Here is a 26,289-nt window from a genome sequence, read left to right as displayed (position 1 = left end):
TTATTTCCATCTGTTGCCTCTTGCCAATCAGCTACTGCTTTCCCATACTAGAATAGTTCCTATAATACCATGGGCTTGTAATTTGTTAAGCAGCCTTATGTGTGGCACCTTGTCAAAGGCCTTCTGAAAATCCAAGTATACAACATCAACTGATTTTCCTTTGTCTATCCTCCTTGTTATTTCTTCAAAGAATTCCAACAGATTTGCTAGGTCAGATGTTTTTTTCCTGAGAAAACTATGCTGACTACAGTTGATTTTATCATGTGCCTCCAAGTATCCTGAGACCTCATCCTTAATAATCGACTCCAACATCTTCCCAACCTTTGACATCAGATTAATACCTACAGCTTCTTTCCTTTGCCTCCCTCCATTCTTGAAGTGCGGAATGATATTTGCAATTTTCCAGTCTTGCTGAACCATTCCAAGTTCTAGTGATTCTTGGAAGATTCTTGGCTGGTCATGCATGCAGCCTGTTACAGTTGCTCTGTAATTTCTTACTTTTAAACTTTTTAACTTAGTTATTTGTTGTATTTTTTTTCACACGGTAACACGCTGATGCTGCACCCTCTCCAACATGCTGGTGGAGAGAGTTTTACTTGTTTTTTTAGCACTGGAATTAGTTACATTCGGACACGTCTCGTTAGCGTGGCAGCAGGATGGCCGCATTGTTTATTCCAGGGAACAATTGATGGCGCTCATGCCGGCTGGTTTAGCAAACAGAGGAGCGGACATCCCGGCTGAAATCTGGAGGAAAGCACACAGAGGATGCAGGGGGGGATCAGAAAGGCGAAGGAAGAGGACCGGGTTGAGATAACAGAGGCTTATGGAGAAGAGAAGTTGTAAGCCGTGTCTCCCCTCTCTCATCATGGGAAATGTGAGATCGCTGGGGAATAAAATCGACGAACTGACGGCGCTTGTCAGGAGTCAGAGAACACTTCGGGAGAGCAATGTCATGTGCTTTACTGAAACGTGGCTGCACAAGGACATACCTGATCAAAGCGTTTCCATAGAGGGCTTCCAGACCGTTCGAGCTGACCGGAATTGCACTGACAGCAGTAAGCGTAAAGGAGGGGGGCTGGCGGTTCTGGTAAATAACAGATGGTGCAATCCTGGGCATATTACGATCAAGGAATGGGTCTGTAGCCCAGATATTGAACTTTTTGCTGTTGGACTCCGGCCATATTATTTGCCAAGGGAAATCACGCATGCAATTGTGGTTGTTGTGTACATCCCTCCCTCTGCCAACCCGACGTCAGTGTGTAACATCATTTACACCGTCATAGCCAGATTACAAACCCAGCACCCGAGTGCCCTCATTACCATCTCGGGTGACTTCAACCATGTTACCATGGCTGGAACATTGCCCAACTTCACGCAGTATGTGAGCTGTACAACCAGAGGGGAGAGGATGCTGGATTTGATGTATGCTAAGGTTAAGGATGCATACAGCTCCTCTCCCCTCCCCCCAGTGGGAAGGTCAGATCACAACCTGGTGCATCTAAAACCCTGCTATGTGCCTCTGGTGAAGAGTAAACCTGCAACCTCGAGGACAGTGAGGAAATGGTCGGAGGAGGCTTATGAGGCGCTCCAGGGTTGTTTTGAGGTGACAGACTGGCAGGCACTCTGTGAGCTACATGGAGAGGATATTGATGGGCTCACAGAGTGCATCACTGATTACATCAACTTCTGTGTGGACTGCAATGTTCCGACAAGAACTGTCCTTTGTTATTCAAATAACAAGCCATGGGTGACAAAGGACATTAAGGACATCCTGAACGCTAAAAAGAGGGCGTTTAGAGGTGGAAATAGGGAGGAGCTGAGGGCAATACAGAGAGACCTGAAAACCAGGATCAGGGAGGCTAAAGACAGGTACAGGAGGAAGCTTGAGTGGAAACTCCAGCAGAACAACATGAGAGAGGTCTGGAGGGGGATGAGGACCATCACTGGGTTCAGGCAAACTAGCAACAGAGGAGCTGAGGGCAGTGTGGACAGGGCCAACGAACTTAACCTGTTCTTTAACAGATTTGACATTGTGACCCCTGCCCATCCCCCACATGAGCCATCTGTTGTCGGCCCCCAATCAACACATGTTCTACTCTCCCCTCCTACCCCTCCTCACTGTCCCCAACCCTGCTCTCATGACTATACCCCTTCCCCACACGAAACCACCACAATGGGCTTCACAGCTGAACAGGTGAGAAGACAGCTGAAATGTCTCAACCCAAGCAAGGCTGCAGGACTGGATGGTGTCAGTACCAGGGTGCTCAAAACCTGTGCCCCTCAGCTATGTGGAGTACATCACCATGTATTCAACCTGAGCCTGAGGCTCTGGAGGGTTCCTGTACTGTGGAAGATGTCCTGCCTCGTCCCTGTGCTGAAGGCGCCGCGCCCCAGCGGCCTCAATGACTACAGACCGGTGGCATTGACCTCCCACATCATGGAGACCCTGGAGAGACTTGTTCTGGAGCTGCTCCGGCCTATGGTCAGGCCACACTTAGATCCCCTCCAGTTCGCCTGCCAGCCCCAACTAGGAGTTGAGGATGCCATCGTCTACCTGCTGAACCGTGTCTACACCCACCTGGACAAGCCAGCGAGCACTGTGAGGGTCATGTTTTTTGACTTCTCCAGTGCGTTCAACACCATCCACCCTGCTCTGCTGGGGGAGAAGCTGACAGCGATGGAAGTGGATGCTCCCCTGGTGTCATGGATTCTTGATTACCTGACTGGCAGACCACAGTACGTGTGCTTGCAGCACTGTGTGTCCGACAGAGTGATCAGCAGCACTGGGGCTCCACAGGGGACTGTCTTGTCTCCCTTTCTCTTCACCATTTACACCTTGAACTTCAACTACTGCATAGAGTCTTGTCATCTTCAGAAGTTTTCGGATGACTCTGCCATAGTTGGATGCATCAGCAAGGGAGATGAGGTTGAGTACAGGGTTACTGTAGGAAACTTTGTCACATGGTGTGAGCAGAATTATCTGCAGCTCAATGTGAAAAAGACTAAGGAGCTGGTGGTAGACCTGAGGAGAGCTAAGGTACCGGTGACCCCTGTTTCCATCAAGGGGGTTAATGTGGACATGGTGGAGGATTACAAATACCTGGGGATACGAATTGACAATAAACTGGACTGGTCAAAGAACACTGAGGCTGTCTACAAGAAGGGTCAGAACCGTCCCTATTTCCTAAGGAGACTGAGGTCCTTTAACATCTGCCGGACGATGCTGAGGACGTTCTATGAATCTGTGGTGGCCAGTGCTATCATGTTTACTGTTGTGTGCTGGGGCAGCAGGCTGAGGGTAGCAGACACCAACAGAATCAACAAACTTATTCGTAAGGCCAGTGATGTTGTGGGGATGGAACTGGACTCTCTCACGGTGGTGTCTGAAAAGAGGATGCTGTCTAAATTGCATGCCATCTTGGTCAATATCTCCCATCCACTACATAATGTACTGGGTGGGCACAGGAGTACATTCAGCCAGAGACTCATTCCTCCAAGATGCAGCACAGAGCGTCATAGGAAGTCATTCCTGCCTGTGGCCATCAAACTTTACAACTCCTCCCTTGGAGGGTCAGACACCCTGTGCCGATAGGCTGGTCCTGGACTTATTTCATAATTTACTGGCATAATTTACATATTACTATTTAACTATTTATGGTTCTATTACTATTTATTATTCATGGTGCAACTGTAACGAAAACCAACTTCCCCCTGGGATCAATAAAGTATGACTATGACTATGACTATGAAGATCATTATTAATGCCTCCACAATCTCTTCAGCCACCTTTTTCAGAACCCTGGGGTGTAAATCATCTGGTCCAGGTGACTTATCTACCTTCAGGTCTTTCAGTTTTCCAAGAACCTTTTCTCTACTAATTGTAACTTCTCTTGTTAGCCACAGTTGTGTCATCTTGCCTTTAAAATACTTCTTCCTTTTTGGGATGTATATATCCTGTGCCTTCCAATTGCTAGAAATTTCAGCCATTGCTGCTCTGCTATCATCCCTAATGTCCCGGACCCTGTCACCTGGGAGGCAACAAACCATCTGGAATCTTGTTGTCGCCCACAGAACTTCCTGTACATTCCACCAGCTTACAAATCCCTTATTACCACAATGTGCCTCTTCTCCCTTCTTCGCAGAGCTGGACTCAGTGCCAGAGACCCGACCACTGTGACTTTCCTCTGTGAGGTCAAGCTCCCCAAAACGTATCCAAAATGATATACCTGTTATTGAATGCTGTAGCTGGATGTACCTTGCAGTTTTAGTCATCGGGGACACTGTAGGTCTCCTTGCCGCCCTTCCTCCCACAAGAGGAAAATTCAGTTATCCTGCCTGGCGTCTCTACTGATATAAAATAAGATAAGTAGTGCAAAAACAGAAATAAAAAAAAAAAATAGTGAGCTAATGTTCATGGTTTAATGTCCATTTAGAAATCGGATTGCAGAGGGGAAGAAGTCATTCCTGAATCACTGAGTGAGTGCCCTTATGCTTGTGTACCTCCTTCCTGCCGGTAACAATGAGAATAGGGTATTCTGGGTTCTGGGTGGTTTAGGGTCCTTAATGATGGATGTCACCTTCCTGAGGCACTGCTCCTTGAAGATGCCTTGGATACTATGGAGGCTAGTACCCATGATGGAGCTGACTAACTTTGCAACTCTCTTATCTCTCTGCAGCTTACTACAATCCTGTGCAGTAGACCCCCATACCAGATGCTGAAGCAGCCAATCAGAATGCTCTCCACAGTACATCTGTCGATGGCTTTTATGTCTTAGATCCTCAGAGATCTTGACACCCGGGAACTTGAAGTAACTCACTCACTCCACTTCTGATCTCTGTATAAAGATGGGTTTGTATTCCCTCATCTTACCATTCCTGAACTCCACAGTCAGCTCTTTTGTCTTACTGATATTGAGTGCCAGGTTGTTGCTGCGACACCACTCATCTAGCTGGTATATCTCTCTCCTGTACGCTTTCTCATTTCTATCTGAGATACTACCAGCAATGGTTGTATCAACAGCAAGTTTACAGATGGTATTTGAGCTATGCCTAGCCACACAGTCATGGGTATAGAAGGAGTAGAACAATGGGCTAAACACATAACCCTGAAGTTGTGCCAGTGTTGATCATCAGCAAGGAGGAGATATTATCACTAATCTACACAGATTGTGGTCTTCTGGTTAGGAATTCGAGGATCCAATTGCAGAGGGAGGTACAGAGGCCCAGGTTCTGTAGTCTATCAGTCAGGACCGTGAGAATGATAGTGACACTGAGCTATAGTCAATGAACAGAATCCTGGCATAAGTGTTGGTATTGTCCAGGTGATCTAAAGCAGTGTGAAGAGCTATTGCAATTGCATTGTGGCAATAGGCAAATTGCAGTGGGTCCTGGACCTTGCTGAGGCAGGAGTTCATTCTAGCCATGACCAACCTCTCAAAGCATTTCATCACCGTAGATGTGAGTGCTACTGGACGATAGTCATTAAAGCAACTCACACTACTCTTCTTAGGCACAGGCATAATTCTTGCCTTTTTGAAGCAGGTGGGAACTTCCAACCATAGCAGTGAGAGGTTGAAAATGTCCTTGAATACTCCATTCTAACAACTAACCTTGTTTTTTGGAACAATCTAAGGTAATTCATCTTGCATTTCTCCTGGACTAGTTCTGCATGAAAATTGTGGAGATATTCTTCTGCTTGTAAAAATGAATGAAACAAATAGAATATTTCCTTACAAGGAAATCTGCAGATGCTGGAAATTCAAGCAACACACACAAAATGCTGGTGGAACGCAGCAGGTCAGGCAGCATCTACAGGAAGAGGTACAGTCGACGTTTCGGGCCGAGTCCCTTTGTCAGGACTCAATATTTCCTTGATTACTTTTGTTGCTGAGATCAGCATGTAGGAGTTAGGATCTTCAGGGGTACCTTTTGGAAATTTGACCCCTGATAAGATCAATGCTGCTGAAGAAGCACATTTAAGTATGATGTTGGAATTGTCTCCAATGGGAACTTCCAATGTAAGTTAGCTGGTAGAATCACATACTACAGTGAAAAGTATCACAGGCCAAAGCTGTCTTTCATACAGATTTGATTGACTGGCTTAATTAAACCAATGGCAATGTTACATTTTCCATCGTTCTAAGTCTTGTCTCCAATCTGTTTCCTTAGTGGCAGAAAGCCGAGTGGGGCAGAGATTCTTCATGCAATCCTCTGAGAAAGCTCAGCATCTCTTTCAGGCTCTGCCATGTGAGATTACCTCCCAGAAAGAAAAACAAAACTGAATTTTGAAACTTCTGAATCAGTCTGAGCTGTAGTAGGCAGCAATAAATTTTCTCGCTATTTTTGGAATAATACTTTTACATAATCGAAGCGAATAGTTTGATATGAAACAAGGCTGTTCAGTCTGAAGTGGAGTAGATCACCCATCGAAACCTCCTCCTGAAACACACTCATCTCAGGAGCCAGTCTTCAGCCAATACAATTCACTTTGTATGATATCAAAAAATGATGGAGAACACAGGATACCAAAAGGTAATGGGAACAGACAATATTGCACCTACACTAATGATGATCTGCACTCTACAAATTGCTGCTCTCAGGCAAAGCTCTTCCAGTACAGTTATAACATAGACATATAGCCATAGAGTCACAGAACACTACAGCACTGTAACAGGCCCTTCAGTCAATCTACTCCATGCTGAACCCTTACTCTACTCAGTCCCATCAATGTCTGGGAAATTTCCTAGTGAACCCTGTTCACGGAAGGTAGGACAGATTCGATCTGACTAACACCAACTAATCAGTCTAATTCAATTATCATCAAGGTGGTCAGGGTGGTCGTCAGCAGTCCTATTAAGCAGTGTTTGCTCACCAGCACCTTCCAATGCCTGTTTGGATTTTGCCAGGACCTCTCAGTGCCAGGCCTCATCACAGCCTTGATCCAGAGGTGGACAAGGCTGATGAATGAGAGGTGAGGTGAGAGTGTCTACTCTTGACATCAGTATAGCATTTGACCCAGTATGATAACAAGGCACGCTGGTAAAACTGCAGTCAATGGGGACCAAAGGGAAAACATTCTAGTGGTTAGAATTAAATCTCAAAGCTGGAGTTTCCACGCTGGGGTCCACGGACCCCTCGGTTAACGGCAGGGGTCCATACCTTAAAAAAGTTTGGGAGCCACTGCCTCAAAAAAAAAAGCTAATATTTGAGAAGATTGGAGGTAAATCTTCCATTTCCTCAAGCCCGCGGTCTCCACCACAGAGGTTCAAGGGTTTTAGGCATATTGCTACTCTACGGCTTTGCAGATTCCCTTCCAGATCAAACACTGTTCCTTTGTCCTCACTAGATCTGGACTTGTAACCTTCACCAGCACTGCAGTTGTTCCAAAAGCCAGCTTGCCACGATCTTCTTAAGGTAGTTAGGAATGAATATTAAATGCTGGTATTGCTTGCAGAACCCATATTCTGAAAATAATTGACTAAAAGTAGAATTTGGTCAGCAGTGAAGTGGCAACTCATTTTACTAGTTGAGAAGTACCTTAGGATATGCACTTTTCCAACATTGTTCACATATTTCCAGAATGTAGGTGAGCAAAACTGCACACAATACTCCAAATTAGGCCTCACCAACATCTCATACAACTTCAATATAACATCCAATATCTAGTACTCAATACATCGATTTATGAAGGCCAACGTGCTAAATGCTTTCTTTAAATCCTCCCCACCTGTGATGCCACTTATTATGGACCTGTATTCCCAGATCCCTTTATTCTACCACACTCCTCAGTGCCCTACCGTTCACTGTGTAAGACCTTCCATGGTTAGTCCTATTGAAGTACAAAACCTCGCACTTATTAAATTCCATCTGCCATTTTTCCAGCTGATGCAGATCCCTCTGCAAGCCATGGTAGCCTTCTTCATTGTCCAGTGCACCCCAAACCTTGGTATCATCTGCAAATTTGCTAAAGCACCTTCAATAACTCCAAAAGACTGAGGTTGGATAAAATACTGAAAGGCTTTTATTTGCTGTACAATACGACCTCCATGGTGAGTGTCTGCCCCCGGACTGAGGGGGAGGGGCAAGGCAAAACACCTTTATACAGAACTCTGTGGGAGGAGCCACAGGGGCAGTGAACAGAGGGGCGTGTCCAGACAGTTATCCCAGTTACAACATATATATATGGTTTACCACATTTGCTGATCCATTTAACCACATTATCATCCAAATCATTGATATTTAAGACAAACAACAAGGGATGCAGCACTGATCCCGGCACCACACCACTTGTCACAGGCCTCCAGTCAGAGAGGCAAACCTTTATTGTCACTCTCTGGCTTCTCCCACAAAGCCAATATATAATCCAATTTACTACCTCACCATTTAACACCATCATTCCCACAATCCTGCTCAATACGTTACAGAACCTGGGCCTCTGTACCTCCCTCTGCAATCAGGGCACAATCTGATTGGTGATAATATCTGCTCCTCGTTGACGATCAACACTGGTGCACCTCAGGGGAGTATGCTTAGCCCACTGCTCTACTCGCTCTATACCGATGACTGTGTGGCTAGTGTGATGAGAATACACATAGATTAAGATGTAGCTGTCCTGTGCTGGCACCAGTGGGATCAGCAGTTGGTCTGCCACCTGGCTTCAGGAGAGAGAGAGATAAGGAAAACAATGGAGCAGCATTTGGAGATGTGTAATGAAGGGACGGGAGAGAGAGTAACAGAAGGAGAGAGCTGTCAAGATCGGCTCCCCCTTTGAACCCTGAACTGTTTGAAGTGATGGACAGGCGATACCCCAGCAGGGGGGTAAAAAGGGACAGGTTCACTAAGGCAAGACACACACGACACCCGAGGTAACGAGACCCTGGAAGCGGTGCGTCTCTCACAAGTCAGTAGGAAGTTTTGGAAGGCCGGTTTGCGGGACCGGGCCATAGACGCACAAGGTGGAAAGGCACGATCGGCGGGAACCTGGTGTGTGTCCACCCTTGCCTGGGTGCCGGGTTCACCGCAGGGAAACGATCGTATCTGGAAACGGAGGGGTCACGGTCGGTAACCTCAGATGACATCACAAAGGACTCGCCCGAAAGCTGACTGCGAAGGTCTGTGTGGAAGCCGTTTTGAACATTCATTTGTTTTTGCTCTCTCTCTCCTTCCTCCCACTGTCCATTGCCACGGCAGAGATTACTGCGAACTGAACTGAACTAAATTGAACTGAACTTTGCGTCACTTTGAAACTGATCATTTACCCCTAGACAACGATAGAGCTTGATTGATCCTGTTATCTTAATTCTATGTACATGTATGTTTATCATTGCTGAACTGTTGCATTTATTATCCTTTTGATTAGAGTACTGTGTTGCTTGTTTCTTTAATAAAACTTTCTTAGTTCTAGTAATCTATTCAATATGCAGGCATATACTCACACTGTAATTGATAAACCTTTTTTTCTTTTTGTATTATCATGTGTTGCATTGTACTGCTGCTGCCAAGTTAACAAATTTCATGACACATGCCAGTAATAATAAACTTGATTACAATTCATCTTGAATGCCAAAGAAGTGAACCTTCTTGACTAATTTCCAATGTGGGACCTTGTCAAATGCATTCAAGTCGATGTACATAACATTCACTTTCCTGGTAACTTCCTTGAAAAACACTATAAGATTGGTTGGACATGACCTACCATACAAGAAAACATGATAACTATTCCAAGGCCTTCCATCCCATCAGACTCCCCCTTCTCCAGCCTCGTATCCTTTTCGCCAATCAACTTCCCAGCTTTTGGCTTCATTCCTCCCTCTCCTGTCTTCTCCTATCATTTTGGGTCTCCCCCTCCCCCTCCCACTTTTAAATCTCTTACTATCTCTTTTTTCCGTTAGTCCTGATGAAGGATCTCAACCCGAAACGTCAACTGTATTTCCTCCTATAGATGCTGCCTGGCCTGCTGCATTCCACCAGCATTTTGTGTGCGTTACATAGCTATTCTTAATCTGTCTATGTATATCCAAATATTTATATATCTAGTCCATTAGAATCCCTTCCAATAATCTTCCAACAACTTTTCAATCTTTTTATTAATTTCATAGAATGAAAACATAACGTAACAATATTACAAATAGTAGGAGATACATTGTTACAGTTAAAATAAATAATTATAAGACCAAATAGTATAAATTGACAAAACTCCCAATCATGTAGAATAGGAATGAATAATACAAAGCAAAAAAAAACATAAAAAAGAAAAAAACCCCTATCCCAAAAATCGGCAGTACTAACAACTTAAAAATGGGAAAGAAGAAAACCTTAGTGTCGATGACTTCGCTCCTCTCAACCAGCAGTACAGAGAGATAAAACAAGTTTGGAAATGGCCAACTTACATCAAATGAAAATGCTGAATAAATAGCCTGCAAGTTTTTTCAAATTTTTGATTATGATATAGTTATGATTATGATATAGTTGGGATCACAGAGACATGGCTCCAAGGTGACCAGGGATGGGAGCTCAACGTTCAGGGCTATTCAATATTCAGGAGGGATAGACATGAAGGAAGGGGAGGTGGGGTGGCGTTGCTGGTTAAAGAAGAGATTAACGCAATAGAAAGGAAGGACATAAGCCGGGAAGATGTGGAATCGATATGGGTAGAGCTGCGTAACACTAAGGGGCAGAAGACGCTGGTGGGAGTTGTGTACAGGCCACCTAACAGTAGTAGTGAGGTCGCAGATGGTATTAAACAGGAAATTAGAAATGTGTGCAATAAAGGAACAGCAGTTATAATGGGTGACTTCAATCTACATGTAGATTGGGTGAACCAAATTGGTAAAGGTGCTGAGGAAGAGGATTTCTTGGAATGTATGCGGGATGGTTTTTTGAACCAACATGTCGAGGAACCGACTAGAGAGCAGGCTATTCTGGACTGGGTTTTGAGCAATGAGGAAGGGTTAATTAGCGATCTTGTCGTGAGAGGCCCCTTGAGTAAGAGTGACCATAATATGGTGGAATTCTTCATTAAGATGGAGAGTGACATAGTTAATTCAGAAACAAAGGTTCTGAACTTAAAGAAGGGTAACTTTGAAGTATGAGACGTGAATTAACTAAGATAGACTGGCAAATGACACTTAAAGGATTGACGGTGGATATGCAATGGCAAGCATTTAAAGGTTGCATGGATGAACTACAACAATTGTTCATCCCAGTTTGGCAAAAGAATAAATCAAGGAAGGTATTGCACCCGTGGCTGACAAGAGAAATTAGGGATAGTATCAATTCCAAAGAAGAAGCATACAAATTAGCCAGAGAAAGTGGATCACCTGAGGACTGGGAGAAATTCAGAGTTCAGCAGAGAAGGACAAAGGGCTTAATTAGGAAGGGGAAAAAAGATTATGAGAGAAAACTGGCAGGAAACATAAAAACGGACTGTAAAAGCTTTTATAGATATGTAAAAAGGAAAAGACTGGTAAAGACAAATGTAGGTCCCCTACAGACAGAAACAGGTGAATTGATTATGGGGAGCAAGGACATGGCAGACCAATTGAATAATTACTTTGGTTCTGTCTTCACTAAGGAGGACATAAATAATCTTCCAGAAATAGTAGGGGACAGAGGGTCCAGTGAGATGGAGGAACTGAGCGAAATACATGTTAGTAGGGAAGTGGTGTTAGGTAAATTGAAGGGATTGAAGGCAGATAAATCCCCAGGGCCAGATGGTCTGCATCCCAGGGTGCTTAAGGAAGTAGCCCAAGAAATAGTGGATGCATTAGTGATAATTTTTCAAAACTCGTTAGATTCTGGACTAGTTCCTGAGGATTGGAGGGTGGCTAATGTAACTCCACTTTTTAAAAAAGGAGGGAGAGAGAAACCGGGGAATTATAGACCGGTTAGCCTAACGTCGGTGGTGGGGAAACTGCTGGAGTCAGTTACCAAGGATGTGATAACAGCACATTTGGAAAGCGGTGAAATGATTGGACAAAGTCAGCATGGATTTGTGAAAGGAAACTCATGTCTGACGAATCTCATAGAATTTTTTGAGGATGTAACTAGTAGAGTGGATAGGGGAGAACCAGTGGATGTGGTATATTTGGATTTTCAAAAGGCTTTTGACAAGGTCCCACACAGGAGATTAGTGTGCAAACTTAAAGCACACGGTATCGGGGGTAAGGTATTGGTGTGGGTGGAGAGTTGGTTAGCAGACAGGAAGCAAAGAGTGGGAATAAACGGGACCTTTTCAGAATGGCAGGCGGTGACTAGTGGGGTATCGCAAGGCTCAGTGCTGGGACCTCAGTTGTTTACAATATATATTAATGACTTGGATGAGGGAATTAAATGCAGCATCTCCAAGTTTGCGGATGACACGGAGCTGGGTGGCAGTGTTAGCTGTGAGGAGGATGCTAAGAGGATGCAGGGTGACTTGGATAGGTTGGGTGAGTGGGCAAATTCATGGCAGATGCAATTTAATGTGGATAAATGTGAAGTTATCCACTTTGGTGGCAAAAATAGGAAAACAGATTATTATCTGAATGGTGGCCGATTAGGAAAAGGGGAGGTGCAACGAGACCTGGGTGTCATTGAAAGTGGGCATGCAGGTACAGCAGGTGGTGAAAAAGGCGAATGGTATGCTGGCATTTATAGCGAGAGGATTCGAGTACAGGAGCAGGGAGGTACTACTGCAGTTGTACAAGGCCTTGGTGAGACCACACCTGGAGTATTGTGTGCAGTTTTGGTCCCCTAATCTGAGGAAAGACATCCTTGCCATAGAGGGAGTACAAAGAAGGTTCACCATATTGATTCCTGGGATGGCAGGACTTTCATATGAAGAAAGACTGGATGAACTGGGCTTGTACTCGTTGGAATTTAGAAGATTGAGGGGGAATCTGATTGAAACGTATAAGATCCTAAAGGGATTGGACAGGCCAGATGCAGGAAGATTGTTCCCGATGTTGGGGAAGTCCAGAACGAGGGGCCACAGTTTGAGGATAGAGGGGAAGCCTTTTAGGACCGAGATTAGGAAAAACTTCTTCACACAGAGAGTGGTGAATCTGTGGAATTCTCTGCCACAGGAAACAGTTGAGGCCAGTTCATTGGCTATATTTAAGAGGGAGTTAGATATGGCCCTTGTGGCTACGGGGGTCAGGGGGTATGGAGGGAAGGCTGGGGCGGTGTTCTGAGTTGGATGATCAGCCATGATCATAATAAATGGCGGTGCAGGCTCGAAGGGCCGAATGGCCTACTCCTGCACCTATTTTCTATGTATGTTTCTATGTAAATTTATTGGAAGGATCATAAACCGCACTTCTAATTTTTTTCCAAATTCAAACACACCATAGTTTGTGCAAACCAATGAAATACAGTAGGAGGGTTAATCTCTTTCCAATTCAGCAAAATAGATCTTCTAGCCATTAGAGTAAGAAATGCAATCATCCTACGTGCTGAAGAGGTTAGATAACTTGAATCTATCATTGGTAATCCAAAGATAGCAGTGATTGGGTGAGGTAATAAGTCTATATTCAAAACCGTTGAAATAATGAGAAAAATATCCTTCCAATATTTTTTGAACAAAGGACATGACCAAAACATGTGAGTTAAAGAAGCTATCTCGCAATGACATCTATCACATTTGGGTTAATGTAAGAGTAGTAACAAGATAGTTTATCTTTGGACATATGGGCCCTGTGCACTACTTTAACCTGTATCAACACATGTTTGGCACATATAGAGGATAACTTAACCAATTGAAGAATTTTTTCCCATTTCCCAACAACTGATGTCAGACTCTCTGTCCTATAATTTCCTGGTTTATGTTTAGAGACTTTTTTTAAACAGTGGACCCACCTTTCCATCCTTTGTTATCTCTCCTGTTGCTAAGGATGCTTTAAATAACTCTGCTGGGGTCCTGGCAATTTCTGTACTTACCTTCTGCATAGTTCGAGGGAACACCTTAATTGGACCTGGTGATTCATCCACACTGATTTGCCTCAGGGTAGCAAACACCTCCTCCTCAGTGATCTGTGCAGGGACAATGAAGCTGAGATTTGCCTCACTTTTATAGATTCTGTATCCATCTCCCAAGTAAATACAGATGTGTAGAATTCATTTAAGATCTCACCCACATGTTTCGGATCCACACATGGATTATCATTCTGGTCTTCCAGAAGACCCATTTTTTTCCCTTGCAATTCTTTTGATCTTAACATACCTGTAGAATCCCTGAGGATTATCCTTCACCTTCTCTGGTAGAGCAACTTCATCCCTTCTTTTAATTCCCCTAACTTCTTTCTTAAGTGGTTTCTTGTGTTTCTTATACTCCATAAGCACCTCATTTGTTCCTACCTGCCTGTACACCTCCTTTTTTCTCTTAACCAGGGCCTGAATATCTCTTGAACACCAAGATTCTCTACACTTGTTATCTTTACCTTTTATTCTGACCGGCACATCCAAGCTTTGTGCTCTCAAAATTTCATTTTGAAGGCTTCCCACTTTCCAGGCACACCTTTTTCAGAAAATAGTCTGTTCCAATCCACACTTCCCAGATCATTTCTGCTACCTTCAAAATTGGCCTTTCTACAATTTAGAATCTCAACCATTAATGTAGAGGAATAGGATGAGATCACCCCAAATGTTTAAAATTATTACAGGACCTGACATCGTAGATGTTCCTTTCAAAGTTCAAAGTTCAAAGTGAGCTTGTTATCAAAGTATCTACAGTCATAGCATCATTGAGAAATACAGCACAGAAACATCTAGTCATTGCCTAAACCTTTTAAACTACCTACTCCCATCAACTTAACCTGGGATCATAGCCCTCCATACCTCTCCCATCCATGTACCTATCCAAAGTTCTCTTAAACTTTGAAATCAAGCTCACATGCACCACTTGTGCTGGCAGCTCATTCCACACTCTCACAATCCTCTAAGTGAAGAAGCTTTCCCTCATGTCCCTCTAAACTGTTCACCTTTCACCCTTAACCCGTGAGTCTGGTGTAGTCCCACCCAACCTCAGGGGAGAAACTTCTGTCACCTGCCTTGCCTCATTCTCTAATAGCAGATCCAGCACCATATGCTCTCTCATTGGGACCTCTATGTATGATGAAAGAAACTTTCCTGAACACATTTGACAAACTCGATCCCATCTAGTCATTTTACAATAAGAGATTCCCAGTCAATATGTGGAAAGTCAAAATCACCTACTATAACAAACTTATGTTTCTTGCAACAGTTTGTGACCTTTTTACAAATATGTTCGTCTAAATCCCAATGATTGTTGGATGGCTGTAATATAGCCCCATTAACATGGTCACACCTTCCTGATTTCTTAGTTTCTCACTAGTCAAGTTCTCCAGTCTGTTCTGACTGAGGACTGCCATGACATTTGCCCTGACTAGAAACAACTTCAATCTCTCCCACTCTGTCATGGCTAAATCATCAGAATCCTGGAATACAGAGCTGCCAGTCCTGACTCTCCTGTAACCAAGTCTTACTAATGGAAACAATATCATAATTCCACATGTTGATCCATGCCATGAGCTCATCGTAAACAACCCTGAGGTTTGTTTTCTTGCTGATATACTCATTAAATCCAAGTGCCATAATAGAATCAATGAAAGGATGCTTCCAACAGGATGGACAATCAACCAATGTGCAAAAGACAACAAACTATGCAAATATGAAAGCGGAAAAATAAATAAATAAATAAATAAACGATAAATATCAAGAGCATGAGATGAAGAATCCTTGAAGGTGAGTCCTTTGGTTCAAGTTTGAGGCATAATAACTGTTCCTGAACCTCGTGGTGTGAGTTCTGAGGCTCCTGAACCTTCTTGCTGATGGGAGCAGCGAGAAGAGAGGATGACATTGCTACTGGGGTCTATGTTGATGGATGCTGCCTTCGTGTAACAGTGCGTCATGTAGGTGTGCTCAATGGAGGGGGGTCTTTACCCATGATGGACTGGACCGTATCCTCTACTTTTTGTCAGAATTTCCATTCAAGCGTATTGGTGTTTCCACACCAGGTTGTGATGTAGTCAATATACTCCCCGTCACATATCTATAGAAGTTTCTCAACATATTAGATGTCACACCAAATCTTTGCAAACTCCTAAGGAAGTAGAGGTGCTGCCATGCTTTCTTTGTAACTGTACTTATGCGCTAAACCCAGGACAGGTTCTCTGAAATAACACCGTGGAATGTAAGGTTGCTGACCCTCCCCAACTTTTGATCCCCCAATGAAGACTAGATCACGGACCTCCAGCTTCCTCCTCCTGAAGTCAATAATCAGCTGACACTGAGTGAGAGGACGTTGCTGTGGCACCACTCAGCCAGATTTTCAATCTCCCTCCTATATGCTACTCCACTGCCAAAGACAGTGATGTCTTCGTCACACTTAAATATGGCATTGGAACTGTGCTTAACCACAGTCATAAGTGTAAAGTGAGTACAGCAGGGGGCTAAGAACATGGCCTTGTGATGCTCTTGTGTTGATGGAGATTACAGAGGAAATGTTGCCAATCCGAACAGACTGGGGTCTGGGTGAGGAAACACTTCATCACTGTGGACGTAAGTGCTACTGGATGATAGTCATTGAGGCAGATTATCAACATTCTTCTTAGGCACCAGTATTTTGTTGAGGCTTGCTTGAATCAACTGGGTTCCTCAGACTGCCAAAGTGAGAGGATAAGTATATTCGTGACAACTCCAGCCAGTTGATCAACACATGTCTTTAGTATTTGGCCAGGTACCCCATCAGGGCTGGATGCTTTCCAGGGGTTCACCCGCTCACATCTTCCTCAGAGACTGAAATCACAAGATCCTTGGGGGCTGTGGGAGTTTGTAAAGGTTTCTCCATGTTTTAATTTCAAAGTGAGCATAGAAGGCATTGAGGTTTTCTGGAAGCAAAGCCCTGTTGACACCTAAGTCACTTAATTTAATTTTGTAAGAGATGATAGTATTCAAGCCCTGCCAGCATCTTTCATTGATTCAAGTAGAGTCCACAATTGCCACTTCACCTATGTGAAGGCTTTCCGGAGATAGCACCTGGATCTGTTGTATCTTACTTAGTCTTTCCAAGTAAGATACTTGTCTTGGTCACCAGACATGAATGCTTCTGACATGGCCCTTAATGGATAACCTGTGAATTTCCTGCTTCATCCATGGTTTCTGGTTGGGGAAAATTCTAAGAAATTCTCTGGGGACACACTTGTCTACAACTGTTTTTTTTTTATGAAGTTTGTGACAATCGACTAATTCAGGCTGCTCCAAAGATCCAGATCAGAATTTTGGTTTGGAACGCTGTTGTTGTTGCTTGCTTCTAATGTTTGCATGATTTGTTTTTTTTTTCCCCCCTCTCTTTCTCTGTGCACATCAGGAGTTGGTCTTTATTTTTTTATTGGGTTCTTTCAGGCTTCTTGCTTTGCGGCCACCTATAAGCAAACAATTCAAGGTTGTATAATTTATACATTCTTTGATAATAAATGTGCTATGAATCTTTGAAGTGACTGCAAGAAAATGGATTTCAAGGTAGCATGTGGTGACATGTTCATACTTTGATAATAAATTTACTCTGACTTTGACGATGTTGGCAAAATATGTTAACACATCCTATACCATATTCTGTGTACTCTTTAAAGTTCAATCAACAAACTCATAAAAATTATGGCAAAAGATAATGAAACCCAATTCATTAAACTATTCTGTTTGTTGAAATAAAAACAGAAGGTCGTAGAAATACTCAGCAAGTTGGGCAGTATCTGTGAAAAGAGAAATAGAGTTAATATTTTAGGTTATAGACTCTTCATCAGAACTGAGGAAGAAAAAGTAACAAATTGGTTTTCAGTAGTAGAGAATTTGGGAAGAGCTCAGTGGAAGAAAAGGAATACCTTTGATAGGGTGAGACTAAAAAGTTAATATAGTCGAAACAGATCATCATTTTTGTCTATGTAATAATGTTTTGGTAAAAGTAGGGTTTTTTGAACATACTTAGCAGGTCAGACTATGCTACTGAAGAGAGGGTTTGATGTTTTTTTTCACTGATTTTCAATTAATAATCTTTTAATACTTTTAACTAGCAATGGTGACTCTGGAGTGGGTAGGGTTTAGGGGGTGGAGAAGTATGATAGGTAGTTTACCTTCCTGCTCCTTAATGTGTATTCAACTGTCCAAGTATTAAAGCCAATATTAGATATGGAAAAGTACTAGGAAATGTCTGATAAATTATTCTGAATCTTTCTTCAAACATATAATTCCTTATTCACATCGATACATCAACAATTCTGAATTTCTCTCCCATGTTTCTACAGAGAGCAAAAGAAACATATAGGTGATATTTAACCTATCTGTCTACAGATTTTTGTGCAAGATTTTATGGTTTTCTTTCACGCCTCCTACTCAAATTCAGTTAAGACCAAGTTTAGTTTTCCTTGTCACTATTTTATATGCTCTTTGAACATTCTCGTCAGGTTTCTGCCAGCAAGATAAATGCTCCTGAATCCACCAGGAGCAGTCAGAATGTATATGAATAATTGGAAAGTCAACTTGCACAGACAACAGTTATCTAAGGACCTGAGCAAAATACATTCAATTTTCTCGATGATGACAACCCAAGGAAATCCAAAAGATTCTCCAGAACAAAATCCTTGTTAGTTAGCTTGTTAATTAAATTATTGGGTAAAAAGAATCTGCTGATTCAATATTATGATGTGGTGAACTTTGTAACTTTTTACTATGTCAGAATTTTATTCAGCCAAAGTTGATAGTTTTCCAAGAATAAGATTTTGTAGATAATATAATTGACAATCTTGATTTGAGGACACACCATGCATGAAACCTGTGCAATAGGCATTTGAAAGCCAGGGTAAAATAACTAGAATTTTTAACTGAATAGACATGATTCCTAGCTGTTGCACATTCAGCAAACTAAAATGTACAACTTAACAGATAATAGTTTTTTAAGGCATGTGATTGTCACTGTCAGAGTGAATAATAAACTGTTGGTGGCAGATCTTGTCTGTTACACTTCTATTTCCTTAATATCAGTGGAAAGGAAATTTAGATGATGTACATAATGGGTAGGGACCATATTAAATGTGAAAATCAGTCTATGACATCTTTAAAATGTGATCATTGTGATCTAACAGTTAGAGCTCTGATAGTTTGTGATCTGTTGATCCAAGATCTACTTTCATATATTTTGGTCTTGAGAGATATATTTTAGGAATGTCACAAACTGAGGTATATTTTTCCCACTTTAACTCTGTTTTACTGTAGTTGTACCTTGAAGAACAAACGTCCAGGGTAAATATCCAGAGTGTTTTTGTACCTTTTTTAAAGCTTTGCCCATTTCATCACAACCTAAAAATATAAAGCTAATGTGCCAACAAGTCTCATCATTACCACATGGCTTCCTTGAACCTGTGGTGCAGTGGATGCCAATCTACTTTATTTACTTCACTGGCCACTCTATTTATACCATTCACAGCAACTATGAAGGCCAGATGCTAAAAGCCTTAAGTAAAGAGCTTTTAAACTGAGACGCTAGTGTTATTAATAAAAAGAGATTGCATTTTATCTGCACACCTGCATTTACTTCTAACCATTTATTAAGGTGATAGACACTTGACATACATTTCCACCTTAAATAAATACCATTGCTTCCAATCAAGAGCTTTTACTTTGGTGTTTCTATGCCCATCAACAAGCAAAGACTGTGGGAAATGTTATGTCATATCTCAGTAATACTGTAAATATATTATTAGATTAAGAATTCAATTTTTGTTTATATTATTCATTATATATATATATATACATAAAATGTGTGAAAGGCATACATCATAGACTTGTCTTTAGTTCGGTATTCAATACTGTGATCCCCTCCAAGCTGATCGCCAAACTTTGCCAGCTTGGTATCAGCTCATCCCTCTGCAATTGGACCTTGGACTTTCTTACTACAGACCCCAATCAGTTAAGTTAGACAACCTCTCCTCCTCCACACTCACCCTGAACATCGGCGTGCCTCAAGGCTGTGTGCTGAGCCCTCTTCTGTACTCCCTTTTCACCTATGACTGTGTTCCTGTACATGGTTCTAACTCTATAATCAAGTTCACAGATGACACCATGGTGGTTGGTCTGATCAGAGGGTATGACGAGACGGCCTACAGGGACAAGGTCCAGCACCTGGCCGCGTGGTGTGCTGACAATAACCTGGCCCTTAACACCCAGATGACCAAGGAGATCATTGTGGACTTCAGGCATGCTAGGAGCCACACTCACATCCCCATCTACATCAACAGAGCCGTAGTGGAGTGTGTATCAAGCTTCAAATTCCATGGTGTCCACATTTCCGAGGATCTCACCTGGTCCCTGAACTCCTCCATCCTATCAAAAAGTCACAACAGTGCCTTTATTTCCTGCGGAGCATCAAGAAAGCTCATCTCTGTCCCAGGGTACTAATGGACTTTTACTGCTGTGCTAATGAGAGCATACTCACCAACTGCATCTCAGTGTGTTATTGCAATTGTCCCGTTCTGGGCTGCAAAGCACTCCAGCTTCTGGTGAAAACTGCCCAGCGGATTATCAGCACCCAATTGCCCACCATTGAGAACATTTACCATAACCGCTGCCTGGGCAGGACGAAAAGCATTATCAAGGATGCATCTCACCTTAACCATGGAGTTTTTACTCTCCTCCCATCCGGTAGGCGCTACAGGAGCCTCCACTCCCGTACCAGCAGGTACAGGAAGAGCTTCTTCCCTGAGGCTGTGACCCTGTTGAACCTCACACCACAGCCTTAAGCAGTATTGCACGCATACTGTACTGTCTCAGTACTTTTATATTTGTGTGCTGTAGCACTTACTATTTATTTGCAGTTATTTTGTAAATAACGCTATTCTTTGCATTTCTGGTTATATACTAATTGCATTTCATTGGCTTTGTATCTGTACTCGGCACAATGACAATAAAGTTGAATCTAATCTAATCTAATCTAATCTAGATATCATTATACCACCAGGTCATCTCTGCAGGTGCATTGCTAAGAGTAAAAGCAAAACTAAGGCATGGATTCCCGACTCCGTGGTTCCTTTCAATTAGTTTTATGTTTTGGGGTTACAAAGCAGTACAGTGGTGATGCTGAAGTTGTAAACAAACCTGAGCCAATTCTTTACCTTATGAAGTGCAGTGCAATGTTCAAGTTTAAAGCAGGGCGCAGCGAGGTACAAGAGATTAAAAAAAGCAGTGCAGCACGTGCTTCTTTGGGAAAGGACAGAAATGGTTGAGTTAAAAAAAGATAGAAGACAGACTAAATTTCAGGTTCATAAACAGTGACTATCAAGTGATAATAATCATGAATTTTAAAAAAAAATAAATGCCTGGCAACATCAGAAATATAGACATGTTTAATTGCACAAGAGATAACTGGATATTGTATACTGAGCTAATTGAGCTCTATTTTGAAGCAAATTAAATAGCCAATGTAAAGTGAGTGCTAGTTTTGCTAAATGTATTAGGTGGGAAAGCATACAGTTTACTTAAGCAACACACATCAAAGTTGCTGGTGAACGCAGCAGGCCAGGCAGCATCTCTAGGAAGAGGTGCAGTCGACGTTTCAGGCCGAGACCCTTCATCAGGACTAACTGAAGGAAGAGTGAGTAAGAGATTTGAAAGTGGGAGGGGGAGGTGGAGAACCAAAATGATAGGAGAAGACAGGAGGGGGAAGGATGGAGCCAAGAGCTGGACAGGTGATTGGCAAAAGGCATACGAGAGGATCATGGGACAGGAGGTCCGGGAAGAAAGACAAGGGGGGGGGGAACCCAGAGGATGGGCAAGGGGTATATTCAGAGGGACGGAGGGAGAAAAAGGAGAGTGAGAGAAAGAATGTGTGTATATAAATAAATAACGGATGGGGTACAAGGGGCAGGTGGGGCATTAGCGAAAGTTAGAGAAGTCGACGTTCATGCCATCAGGTTGGAGGCTACCCAGATGGAATATAAGGTGTTACTCCTCCAACCTGAGTGTGGCTTCATCTTTACAGTAGAGAAGGCCATGGATAGACATGTCAGAATGGGAATGGGATGTGGAATTAAAATGTGTGACCACTGGGAGATCCTGCTTTCTCTGGCGGACAGAGCATAGGTGTTCAGCAAAGTGGTCTCCCAGACTGCGTCAGGTCTCGCCAATATATAAAAGGCCACATTGGGAGCACCGGACGCAGTATATCACTCCAGCCGACTCACAGGTGGAGTGTCACCTCACCTGGAAGGACTGGTTGGGGCCCTGAATGGTGGTAAGGGAGGAAGTGTAAGGGCATGTGTAGCACTTGTTCTGCTTACACGGATAAGTGCCAGGAGGGAGATCAGTAGGGAGGGATGGGGGGGACGAATGGACAAGGGAGTCGCGTAGGGAGCGATCCCTGCGGAAAGCAGTGGGGGGGGTGGAGGGAAAGATGTGCTTAGTGGTGGGATCCCGTTGGAGGTGGCGGAAGTTGCGGAGAATAATATGTTGGACCCGGAGGCTGGTGGGATGGTAGGTGAGGACCAGGGGAACCCTATTCCTAGTGGGGTGGCGGGAGGATGGAGTGAGAGCAGATGTACGTGAAATGGGGGAGATGCGTTTCAGAGCAGAGTTGATAGTAGAGGAAGGGAAGCCCCTTTCTTTAAAAAAGGAGGACATCTCCCTCGTCCTAGAATGAAAAGCCTCATCCTGAGAGCAGATGAGGCGGAGACGGAGGAATTGCGAGAAGGGGATGGTGTTTTTGCAAGAGACAGGGTGAGAAGAGGAATAGTCCGGATAGCTGTGAGTCAGTAGGCTTATGGTAGACATCAGTGGATAAGCTGTCTCCAGAGACAGAGACAGAAAGATCTAGAAAGGGGAGGGAGGTGTCAGAAATGGACCAGGTAAACTTGAGGGCAGGGTGAAAGTTGGAGGCAAAGTTAATAAAGTCAACGAGCTCTGCATGCGTGCAGGAAGCAGCGCCAATGCAGTCGTCGATATAGCGAAGGAAAAGTGGGGGACAGATACCAGAATAGGCACGGAACATAGATTGTTCCACAAAGCCAACAAAAAAGCAGACATAGCTAGGACCCATACGGGTGCCCATAGCTACACCTTTAGTTTGGAGGAAGTGGGAGGAGCCAAAGGAGAAATTATTAAGAGTAAGGACTAATTCCGCTAGACGGAGCAGAGTGGTGGTAGAGGGGAACTGATTAGGTCTGGAATCCAAAAAGAAGCGTAGAGCTTTGAGACCTTCCTGATGGGGGATGGAAGTATATAGGGACTGGACATCCATGGTGAAAATAAAGTGGTGGGGGCCAGGGAACTTAAAATCATCAAAAAGTTTAAGAGTGTGAGAAGTGTCACGAACATAGGTCGGAAGGGATTGAACAAGGGGGGATAAAACCATGTCGAGGTATGCAGAAACGAGTTCAGTGGGGCAGGAGCAAGCTGAAACAATAGGTCGGGCAGGACAGGCAGGTTTGTGGATCTTAGGTAGGAGGTAGAAACAGGAAGTGCGAGGTGTGGGAACTATAAGGTTGGTAGCAGTGGATGGGAGATCCCCTGAGCGGATAAAGTCGGTGGTAGTGTGGGAGACAATGGCCTGGTGCTCCTTAGTGGGGTCACGATCGAGGGGTAAATAAGAGGATGTATCCGCGAGTTGTCGCTGTGCCTCAGCAAGGTAGAGGTCAGTACGCCAGACTACAACAGCACCCCCCTTATCGGCGGGTTTAATAATAAGGTTAGGATTAGTGCGGAGGGAGTGGAGAGCAGAGCGTTCGGAAGGTTGGAATGGGGACAAGGTGCGGTGAAGTCGAGACAGTTGATGTCCCGTCGGCAGTTAGCGATAAAGAGATCCAGAGCAGGCAGAAGACCAGAGTGGGGTGTCCATGAAGAAGAGGAGGGTTGAAGACGGGAGAAGGGGTCATCGGTGGGAGTGGAAGAGTCCTTGCCAAAGAAGTAGGCTCGGAGACGGAGACGGCGGAAGAAGAGTTCCGCATCATGGCTAATGCAGAACTCGTTGTGGTGTGGGCGAAGGGGGATAAAGGTGAGGCCTTTACTGAGAACAGAGCGTTCTGCCTCCGACAGTTGAAAGACGGAGGGGATGGTAAAGACCCGGCACGGATGAGAGCTGGGATCAGAGGGGTGAGGGGGGAGGCTGGGGGTGTCAATGGAGAGGGGTGGGTTGGCCTTTTTTATGCCTGCCTTTTTGTTGGCTTCGTGTGTGTAGCTATGGGCACCCGTATGGGTCCTAGCTATGCCTGCCTTTTTGTTGGCTTTGTGGAACAATCTATGTTCCGTGCCTATTCTGGTATCTGTCCCCCACTTTTCCTTCGCTACATCGACGACTGCATTGGTGCTGCTTCCTGCACGCATGCAGAGCTCGTTGACTTTATTAACTTTGCCTCCAACTTTCACCCTGCCCTCAAGTTTACCTGGTCCAATTCCGATACCTCCCTCCCCTTTCTTGATCTTTCTGTCTCTGTCTCTGGAGACAGCTTATCCACTGATGTCTACTATAAGCCTACGGACTCTCACAGCTATCTGGACTATTCCTCTTCTCACCCTGTCTCTTGCAAAAACGCCATCTCCTTCTCGCAATTCCTCCGTCTCTGCCGCATCTGCTCTCAGGATGAGGCTTTTTATTGTAGGACGAGGGAGATGTCCTCCTTTTTTAAAGAAAGGGGCTTCCCTTCCTCCACTATCAACTCTGCTCTTAAACGCAGCTCCCCCATTTCACATACATTTGCTCTCACTCCATCCTCCTGCCACCCCACTAGAAATAGGGTTCCCCTGGTCCGCACCTACCATCCCACCAGCCTCCGGGTCCAACATATTATTCTTCGCAACTTCCGCCACCTCCAACGGGATCCGACCACTAAGCACATCTTCCCCCCCCCCCCCGCTTTCCGCAGGGATCGCTCCCTACACAACTCCCTTGTCCATTTGTCCCCCCCATCCCTCCCCACTGATCTCCCTCCTGGGTCTTATCCATGTAAGCGGAACAAGTGCTACACATGCCCTTACACTTCCTCCCTTATCACCATTCAGGGCCCCAGACAGTCCTTCCAGGTGAGGCGACACTTCACCTGTGAGTCGGCTGGAGTGATATACTGCGTCTGGTGCTCCCGATGTGGCCTTTTATATATTGGCGAGACCCGACGCAGACTGGGAGACCGCTTTGCTGAACACCTACGCTCTGTCTGCCGGAGAAAGCAGGATCTCCCAGTGGCCACACATTTTAATTCCACATCCCATTCCCATTCTGACATGTCTATCCACGGCCTCCTCTACTGTAAAGATGAAGCCACACTCAGGTTGGAGGAACAACACCTTATATTCTGTCTGGGTAGCCTCCAACCTGATGGTATGAACATCGACTTCTCTAACTTCCGCTAATGCCCCACCTCCCCTTCGTACCCCATCTGTTACTTTTTTTTTATATACACACATTCTTTCTCTTACTCTCCTTTTTCTCCCTCTGTCCCTCTGAATATACCCCTTGCCCATCCTCTGGGTCCCCCCCCCCGTCTTTCTTCCCGGACCTCCTGTCCCATGATCCTCTCGTATCCCTTTTGCCAATCACCTGTCCAGCTCTTAGCTCCATCCCTCCCCCTCTTGTCTTCTCCTATCATTTTGGATCTCCCCCCCCCTCCAACTTTCAAATCTCTTACTCACCCTTCCTTCAGTTAGTCCTGACGAAGGGTCTCAGCCTGAAACGTAGACTGCACCTCTTCCTAGAGATGCTGCCTGGCCTGCTGCGTTCACCAGCAACTTTGATGTGTGTTGCTTGAATTTCCAGCTTCCGCAGAATTCCTGTTGTTTGCAGTTTACTTAAGGTTGGTTTCTCCAACCAAACCAATCAAAATAAGCCTTGATGATATAATGAAAGTAATGCAGGAACATTTAGAAACCTAGAGCAGAATGCTTTAGGTTTCATAAGAGGAAGCCAAAGGAACTGGCGTCTATTTTAACATACATGGCTGAATTAAGTAAATTGCCTGAGCATTGTCAGTTCAATAATGGGCTTAATGATGCACTGAGAGATAATTTAGTTTTTTAAAGCATTCAAAATTGACTTATTTCTGAAGTACAACTCATTTAAAAGAGCAGCTGAAATCACTGTCAGTGGAAACAGCAGACAGAGAAGCAACTGAGTGGCAGCCAGGAGTGAAAGAGAGTGTGAACAAAATTGCAATGTCCAAACAGAAACCGGCCTGGCCAAACAAATTGCATCAGGCGGGGTCTCACGTTCACCAGGCCATTGCAGATTCAAAGGTGGAACTTGCAGAAAGTGCAACAAAG

This window comes from Mobula birostris, chromosome 1, assembly GCF_030028105.1.
Source record: "Mobula birostris isolate sMobBir1 chromosome 1, sMobBir1.hap1, whole genome shotgun sequence".
Taxonomy (NCBI): domain Eukaryota; kingdom Metazoa; phylum Chordata; class Chondrichthyes; order Myliobatiformes; family Myliobatidae; genus Mobula; species Mobula birostris.
Note: the sequence above shows the minus strand (reverse complement) of the source record.